At 39.5% G+C, this 9,024-nt stretch overlaps 1 long non-coding RNA gene across 1 annotated transcript; it reads left to right on the top strand.

The window, feature by feature from the left end:
• The first annotated feature begins 1,304 nt into the window (after positions 1-1,304).
• Positions 1,305-6,010, top strand: LOC141277535 (uncharacterized). The gene is made up of 3 exons (XR_012329046.1): positions 1,305-1,413; positions 2,465-2,609; positions 5,420-6,010. It is a non-coding gene; the product is annotated as an uncharacterized lncRNA (long non-coding RNA).
• Positions 6,011-9,024: the final 3,014 nt, after the last annotated feature.

The raw sequence follows: 9,024 nt of genomic DNA, 5'->3' as shown, positions 1-9,024 counted from the left end.
CAGCATACAGTGGTCCATAGCAATACTGAAACTGATCCGGACACACAGCACCAGTTTCTTAATTAGATTCTCCTTGGGTATGATTTTTTTTTTTTTTTTTTTGGCCATCTTAGCTCTGCTCTTAGGACTATGAGCTCCTCACTCTGGAACACCCTTCCTTTGCCATAAGATGTGACTCATTTTTTCCACTTTAGTAGCTTTCTCATCCTGCTTCCTGAAGCCCTGTCTCTATTGCTTCTAATCCAAGTATACAATGCTTCGGGTAGTGTAATTATATTACATCGTTTTCTAGATTTTCTATAAATCTTATTAGGGTTTATTGCATTAGACAAAATCCATGCCCACAATTCCCCAGCTTGGACTGAGAGCCTGGATTCTGTGAGCTAACACCCTTCTGTTGGTTGAAACCCTTTTGGTCTAGTTGAGAGAGTTTACAAGACATATCCTTAAATCATTTTGAAGTTTAACAAAGGGTCTTACAGACACACTCCTGGATTTGTTCTTTATGGCTATTTCTTACTTTGAGAGTCTTTTGCCATCTAGAGAAGGTAGAAATCAGAACTGGTTTTATTTTCAAATCCAGCAAGGCCTGACTCTTATATTGTTTCAAAATTCTGCTTACAAACAGACCTACTACTTTATTTTAGCTTATCTCTCTATTGATACCTTATCATATGTGACTAAAAGAAATTAATTGGCACTTTCAAAGTTCTGCTTAGAAATTCCCTTAGCCAACCACTCTACTTCATTAGGTATACTTTCTATTTTCCACGTTAGTATAGACCATAGTGCTGTCAAAATTTCTGCCATTACATAACACAATTTTTTTTTCCTTAGCAGCCAATAACAATTTTCTCACTGTCTTTAAGGCTTACAGTCATCAACATCCTAGATTTTGCCCACCATATAGTCTGGAAGAGAATACCACACGTTTTAGGCTTCCATTTTGACAGTATCCCAATTCTAGGCACCAAACAGTTAACAGGTAAAGTTGATCAGGCGAAACAGAACTAAAAATGATATGGACTAAGGGATTTATTATGGGAATTAGACCTTATTTATTTATGGAAGCACGTGAAGAAGTCTACAGAAGACTTTTCTCTGACTCTAGTGGTGGGAATAATGTCCCTGTGGGTCAGTAAGACGCACAGTCAGGAAATAAAACCGGAAGTGAACTTGGGAAGGGTGAGGGCACACGAACCTGTAGGGACAAATCCAGAACGATAAACTCCAACCCACCTCTCTTACCACTTCTGACTTTTATGACACCAGTGACCTGTGACTAAAACTATTGTCCTTTGCCACAGAACTACACACACACACTCAAATTAGGACTTGAAGCTGAAACAAGATCCAGCAGAAACCAGAGGAGCTGGAGGAGATGCAGACCCAGCTGCTGCACCAGCACACAAGGTAAGTCCTCAGACAGAGGTGAGGTGTGTGAGACGCCATCATCTGGCACGCCACACCTTTGGAGTGTAAGGGCCACTGTGTCCCTTCCACCTTCCATTAAAACAGCGCTTGAAAGGAAGGTGATTGTGCCCTGTCCATATAGCTGAAGGCAGTAGGCGGACACACATGGATTTAAATCTGGTTCCTGTAATGATTCACACGATGCACATTTTTTTTTTAATTGAAGCATAAGTTGAGATACAATGTTGCGCTAATTTCTGTTGTACAGCAGAGTGACTCAGTTATACACATGTATACATTCTTTTTTTATATTCTTTTCCACTATGGTTTATCCCAGGCGATTGGATATAGTTCTCTGTGCTGTACAGTAGGACCTTGTTGTTTATCCATTCTGTATATAATAGTTTGCATCTACTAACCCCAAACTCCCAGTCTGTCCCTCTCCACCCCCCCTTGGCAACCACAAGTCTGTTCTCTATGTCTGTGAGTCTGTTTCTGTTTTATAGATAAATTCATTCACACAATGCACTTTTTATTAGGACATCGAACTCCAAGAGGAAGTAGGATCTCCTAATACAATGTTTTCTCTCCATTAATAAGATAATGAAGGATTTGTTTTTATGTATTTTCAACTTTTGCTTTAGTTGCGGGAAGCTCAGAGTTACATTGTGGTGTTACATTGCGGTGTTCAGTTTTTGTAAGACAATTGTAATTGTCTTTGCTCAGTGTTTTCTTCATAACTGCTTCCCTTCATTATTGCTTTTTTAAAAAAAATTTAATCATTATTTTAATTATTTAATATTTAATTTTGTAGGCCATCTCAATTAACTTCTGAAAGTAGGTTGAGTGTACATATAATGTATTATTGTGGTTGCTGTACAGCTACTGCCAAGCTTTTTTTTTTCTTTTCTCTCTCTCTCTCTCTTTCTGTTTTCTGTCTGTGTGCACATCTCACTTTTTAGAATTGAGAAGGAGATCTTGGGTTAAATTCAGGTTCTGTTATATGATTTTTCAAGGGGATACGGTCTAAGGGCTCATTTTCATTCAACAGGATTTCATATACACTGAGGAAAATAGTAGAAAATCCTAGAAGAAGCATGAGATGCCCTGAGAGGGCATCTCATCTCAGGGACATCATAAGCCAGAGGCTTTGGATTTGTCAACTAGTCTTCAGCTTTTCTTTATCTTATACAAAGGTAAGTTAATCACATTATGCAAAAACCAGGAAGAAAGAATATGATAAATGTTACATTCTCTTTGAGACTTAAAAGTCTGATACTTCCCATAAATTCCATGTCATCTCTGGGGTTCCTGACAGTGCAGGACATGACAAGATAAATTGCTAGTGACTTTAAGTAAATTATAGAGTTTCACTAATCTTAAAAATCAAAGCTGAAACTTGTGACATTTTAAAAGTGTTCACAAGGCCACATGAAAGAGCTCCCAATCAAAGCTGAAGAAACGGGCAGTTGTGAACCTACACCCAGGTCTTGCTTCATATTCTTTTGAAAAGATCTCCTTGCCTAGAATGATATTGTACCTGCCACAGAAATGGGAGGCTGAGGACACATACACACACAGAGACACAGATGCAAACACACACACCCTCTCTTTTGTCATTTTGCACACATTTCTGTTTATAGGCCTCTAGCTTTATCTAGCCAAGACTCAATAATGTCAAGGGGGTGGGGAATAAGCACACACCACTCCTCCGCCCCCATTTGTCTTAGTATTTCCCAATCTCTCTTAGTTACTGCTCCACTGGATCCTGAGTTCCCTGAGGACTTCATCTGAATCTTAGCCATCAGTTCATCTCCCACAAAGATTTACATATTCCACCACAGATACTAGATACATGTTCATTAAATGAATGAATGATGTTGAATAGAAATTGTCTTAAGCATGCAAGACAATTGTGTGTGTTTCTGTGAGTGCTGCGTGTGTGACTGTGTGTGTGTGCGTGTGTGTTAGAGAGAAAGAGAGGGAGGAGAAAATTTAGCACAGTTTCTGCTTCGGGCGATACCACCAGCTAGAACCACTGGGCATCCTTGGACGCTGCAGTGCATCTATGCATGCTTTTAGGAAATGAGTTGGTTTTTCTCTGAAAATCAGCTCCATGTAGATAAAGGCTGGAAAACTGACGCAATTAAATACAGACTCTAAGACTCAATCGTAGAGTACAAAATTACATACTCCCATTTATTTTTCTTATTATTCATAAAAGAGAGATTGGAAAATCTCTTTCTGTTGTTTTTTTTTTTTTCCTCATCCCTCTATAGCAGAGAATAGTGGCTCTGGGTTCAACAACATAGGCAGTTAGACCATGGAGGCAGGATATCAAGAATAATAAAGGCTTAAATACTCTGGTTGGACTGCCCAGAGAAAGGGCTGATTGGAACAGAATACGATTGATTCTCATTATTCACAGCAGTTATGGTCTATGAAGTCCCCGTGGACACTGAATGAGTCAATACTGAACCACCGCTTCTAGGGGAAATATCCTGTTAGGTTCCTGAAAGCCTCTGGTCACATTTTCATCAATCAATCAACGTATACCTGATTTTATGGTGCATTTCTGCTTAAAGGCATTTAATATGCATTGTTGATTAATTAACCTTGAACTCACAGCCAACAGCCCTCTAACTCATGTGCCAAAGAAGGTTATTTAGCGTATGTTTTCTCCCTAATGGAGATCGCACTGGACAGCACAGCACTACATCTGGGGACTATTTTAAAACAGCAAAATCACCAATAAAAAGCACAAACATGTGGCACTAAAGGGACCACAAAAAAAAAGACACCTGTTTACTGTATGAGCTTTGCAACAAAAAGGCACAGTATCTCCTCGGTCGACCTCAGCTGGGCACGTGTGTATTGGGCTATGCACCTTTTTTTTTTGCCACTTTCACATCTGCAAATGACTGTGAAAATGCCATGCATATTGATTTGGGGTTACAGATACATTTTAGTGAGTCTGTGAACTTAACAATACAGAACCCGTGAACAAGGAGGATTAACTCTATATACATTAGGGGGCAAACTGAGGTGACTGAAGTTGAATCCAGTTCAGGGCTCCACATTTATAATCATGATTATTCTGCATCAGCCTGGGTTCAGGAGGAAGCAGAAACAGATGGTTCCTAGGACATGTTACCTAGTAAATGTGTTTTCCTATTAAATGTGAGAGGGGTGAGAAGCTTAACCCCTTGACGTAGCAATGGGAATTCTGGAAAAGAAAAAAAAAAAACCTAAACCGTTTAAACCCAATGGCATAAATGGAGAATATAAAATGCTGAGTTGGCAAGTGAAAAGAGCAATTAAGTCCCTTAAGGGAAGTTGTGCCCCCTGCTATTTCTGTGATGTTTGAGGTATCCCTGGGCTGGTGTGAAGTACTAGACACCATTTCTGAAGGAGAAGTAAGGATCCTCTAATTGGGCAAAACTACAAGGAATCTGGATCTTGCTTTTGGATAAGGCCAAAAAAAAAAAAAAAAAAATCCAAAGAAATAGAACTGTCTCTAGATTAACCTCTTGAAGAGTCCTAGTAAGTCTCAGCACAGAACCTTATTTGAAAGAGCTCATCAGAGCTTGGCCAAACGGTCTGTAAACAAACATTGCTAAAATCCTAAACAAATGCAACAGAAAGCAGTGAACATAAGACAACCTAGAAACGCCCTGTAATGCAGGTATTTTTACACCCATTGGATACTAAATATTGATATTTTGTTGTTTTGAGGGTTGTTAAAGGTGTTGTAGAAATGAAGAAGTATTGCAAACGTTAAGAATAGGACACACAAAGTAGTACGTGATGTTTAATCCATGGCAGTTACTCGTATTTTCACCCTAGCTGTGAACTAAGCATTAATACATGGGGAGACAGAGGGTCTCTCGAGGCTACTTTGCTTGGCAGACTTCTGACCATGAACAGCCATTGCAGTGGGCTTCTCTGCTGTAGTGGAGACCGTTACCTGCGCAATAACTGTTCTTCCTCTTTTCCTTTCTAACAGAGCCTGGATAAAATACTACACTCCAAGCTTTGCCAGCAGTAGAACGTGGCCCCATGACTGAGTTCTGGGGAGTGGGGCTCCCCAGAAAGCTCTTTAAAGGGAACCAGCACAGTTGCCATACTGTTTTCCTTCCCCCTTCCCCTACACGATGGCTCTTGTGGACGTTTTGAAAATGTGAGGGCAAGGGTTACACCCTAAGGACGGAGAAGCACGGAGGTCAGAGGAGACTGCCTCCCAGTTGGAACTGAGAAGCTCCCATACCAACTCTGGACTGTCTACTTCCAACGGGAAAAATAAATAACCCCTAAGTTGTTTAAGCCAGTGAGTTTGGAGTTTCTGTTACGAGCAGTCAAATGCAATTCCTAACTGATAGACCCAGGGACAGTCTAGTGGGTCCCGGTGTGGAATATACTCAAGGCTTTAGACCTTTTCTAAGGAATGAAAGTGACAGTTTACAGCACAGAATGTGGGCCTTTACCCTGCTCTGGTGTGCGGATTTATGTGATCATTTTGGGGGTCGTAATGGATAATGGCATTGAATCAATAAAAGTATGAGTTTAAGAAACAATGTTCTTTTTTCATATCCTGGGTTTAAAATAGAGCAATCCTTGCTGAACACTGGACACACATATTTTTTTTCAGGAGGTGAGTTTCTAGGTTTTAGGGTCATACCTTTGACTCTGGGTAATCCCATCTAAAGTGGCCTTTGTAAATAGATATCAAGCTTCACTTAAACTGAGTTAAAACGTTTTGCTTCTTTGCCTTCATTTTGGTTGACAGCAGACCTCGTCCCCATTCCTGGAAAGAATGTTGCCAATTTCCTGTTTAACAAACGATGGTGAAGAGAGGCAGTGGGTGAGGCGTCAGACGTCCTACCTATGAAAATAGGGCACAAGCTTTGCTAAAAAAGGATAAAGATGAAAGGTCTCTAAGTGGCGGTGTCTCCATCCGTTGTTTAGGGCAGGCGACGCTGACTCACTGTCCTGATGGCCAGGGGAAATCCTGTATTTCCCTCTCTGGGGCTTTCAGTTTAATCTTGCTTAAGAGAGGCAGGCATTTCATTGTTCTTCTGGAGCCTTGGTGTCACTCTTCCAGACTTGCTTGTGCCAAGTTTCAGGTGGCCTCTGTAAATCATGTCATTGGAAATTGGGGACATAACTTTTTCTACTTCTATTGTTTGGACACCGGGTAGCATTGTGTTCCTAGGCACACGTACATCTGTCTACTGACCTGGGACATTTCAGACGGTCTTCATGGGAACCTCCTCCCGTGTTCACCTGTCATTCTCAAGTAGATCTGACCCTAGTCTTTTCATCATTTTAAGAAAACTTTATATCTATTGTCAATTCTTTATTTCATCATATAAAGGAAGCACTCTATAAATTGTCAGTCTTTTGCAATATCATGCACACAATGCTATTCTCATTAATTTATTGGAAAGAAACCAAAAAAGTTTCAGACATGATGTGTGCCTTAAATGGATGAAAAGAGTAAGACAACCAACTTGAGAATCAGATGGCCTGGCACTTAACCTAATTCCTCAGTCATACAACTGCAACTGAAAACCGTGAAGGATTCAGTGTGAAGCTGCGTGGATCATGGTCAGGGAAGAATTCACCAAGAAGGTGATGAGTGATTTGAGGGGTTAAAGTTTATGTAGGTTCTAAAGTAGGTGGGAAAACAAAAAACAATTCCAGCAAGAAACAGGGTATGCAAAAGCTTGGAATCAAAACTGAACACATGCTAGTAGAAAACAGTAAATAAAAACCCTGCCAAAAAGGAGGATTTGCAAAAGAGAACTAGTAACGTTTTAAATCCTTTGGGTGAGGCTACGTTATGGAAAGTGTTGGGCTCAATCTACTAGGAAACAGAGAAACTTTAGTGATGCTCAGAGACAAGGTGAAACAATGTTTAAGAAGAGAAATTTAGCAAGTGTTCATTATTAATATCATGCTTACAAAGCAAATGAATCGTCAAATTAAAATAAAGTAGAGATGTTTGAAATTACTTAAAAGGATAAGCAATTTACTTACATTAAAGAATTTATTTTTGGACGATTAAGCTGCTCTGTCCACATTACAGAATGATGAAACTGGTTGGTTAAAAAAATAAATTGTTTATTGTAATACTCTAACATTTCTGATGAAGAATTTCCTCTTGGCTATCCACTATAGTTCACTCCCTGTCATCTCCAAAAAAAAATGCACCCTGGCAAAAACAGTCTGATGCAGGTCACACAATTTAATTTTTTAAAAAAAAAGTTCTGTAATTTAAACTTAAACTTGGTAACTTCCACTAGTTCTTCTGAATTAGTGAGTCAGTGTAAGCAAACTCTGGTTTATGCTCTAGATTGTAGCTCGTTGACAAAGCTTTATGTACAGGGACGTCATTTAAAGGTCCATATAATAAACTGAGCTTGTTGCTATGTCCACTGCATAATCTGCTTTCCAGTCCAGCTGCTTCACACAACAATTTGCACTTGGCGGTCATTTTTGTCCCAAGTTCAGTTATTTGATAACTTTTAATTCATTGTATTTAAGTTGCTGTTTCACTCTCTCTTCCCAGTTTATTTTTTATATTGCTATTCCTTTCATCTAATTATTTTATTATTATTTTTATTGACGTATAGTTGATTTACAATGTTGTGTGAGTTTCTGCTGTACAGCAAACTTTCTTTCTTTTCTTTCTTTCTGGCTGCGTTGGGTCTTCACTGCTGCACGCGGGCTTTCTCTAGTTGCGGTGAGAGGGGGCTACTCTTCGTTGTGGTGCACGGGCTTCTCATTGCGGTGGCTTCTCTTTGTTGCAGAGCATGGGCTCTAGGGCATGGGGGCTTCAATAGTTGTGGTGCATAGGCTCAGTAGCTGTGGCTCATGGTCTCTAGATCACAGGCTCAGTAGTTGTGGCACACGGGCTTAGTTGCTCTGTGGCATGTGGGATCTTCCCGGACCAGGGCTCGAACCTGTGTCCCCTGCATTGGCAGGCGGATTCTTAACCACTGTGCCACCAGGGAAGTCCCAATACATATGTATACATTCTTTTTTGTATTCTTTTCCATTATGGCTTATCACAGGACATTGAATATAGTTCCCTGGGCTGTTTCTACCCAGTTTATTTTTGTTTACTATAATATTGCTTATTCCTTCAGGTTCAATGAGCTATTCTTTAAATCCTGTAAAATCAATGGATTTAATCTTTCTTATTTGGTATCTTGGTTATTTCCCACAGTGCTACTCCTGAGTGAAATCTCTCTGTCATTTTGAGAACAATTTAATATTACAAAATCTTCCAATATCTATCTTGTGACTGCTACTCACGGCTGTCAGAATTCCTGGCACGCAAAGCAATGGCCAGTAGGTTCAAGTACAATAATTTTCAATTATATTCCTTATTACTATATCAAATACCTTTACTCAAGGACTTAAAATGTAAAACCCAGTCATCTGAGGAATAACCTGGTCAAATCTTTGGATATACCTTCTCTCAACTGGGAAAAGAAATGGTGATTTCATTCTTAATTTAGAGAATGTTTTGGCTATATGTGACCTTTTAGTTTTGAAATTTTTCAATTTGCATGTTGTCTTTATCATTTGCGTACAATTTGTATA

This window comes from Tursiops truncatus, chromosome 21 (assembly GCF_011762595.2).
Source record: "Tursiops truncatus isolate mTurTru1 chromosome 21, mTurTru1.mat.Y, whole genome shotgun sequence".
Lineage (NCBI taxonomy): Eukaryota > Metazoa > Chordata > Mammalia > Artiodactyla > Delphinidae > Tursiops > Tursiops truncatus.
Note: the sequence above shows the minus strand (reverse complement) of the source record. Positions and strands in the feature narration are given on the sequence as shown.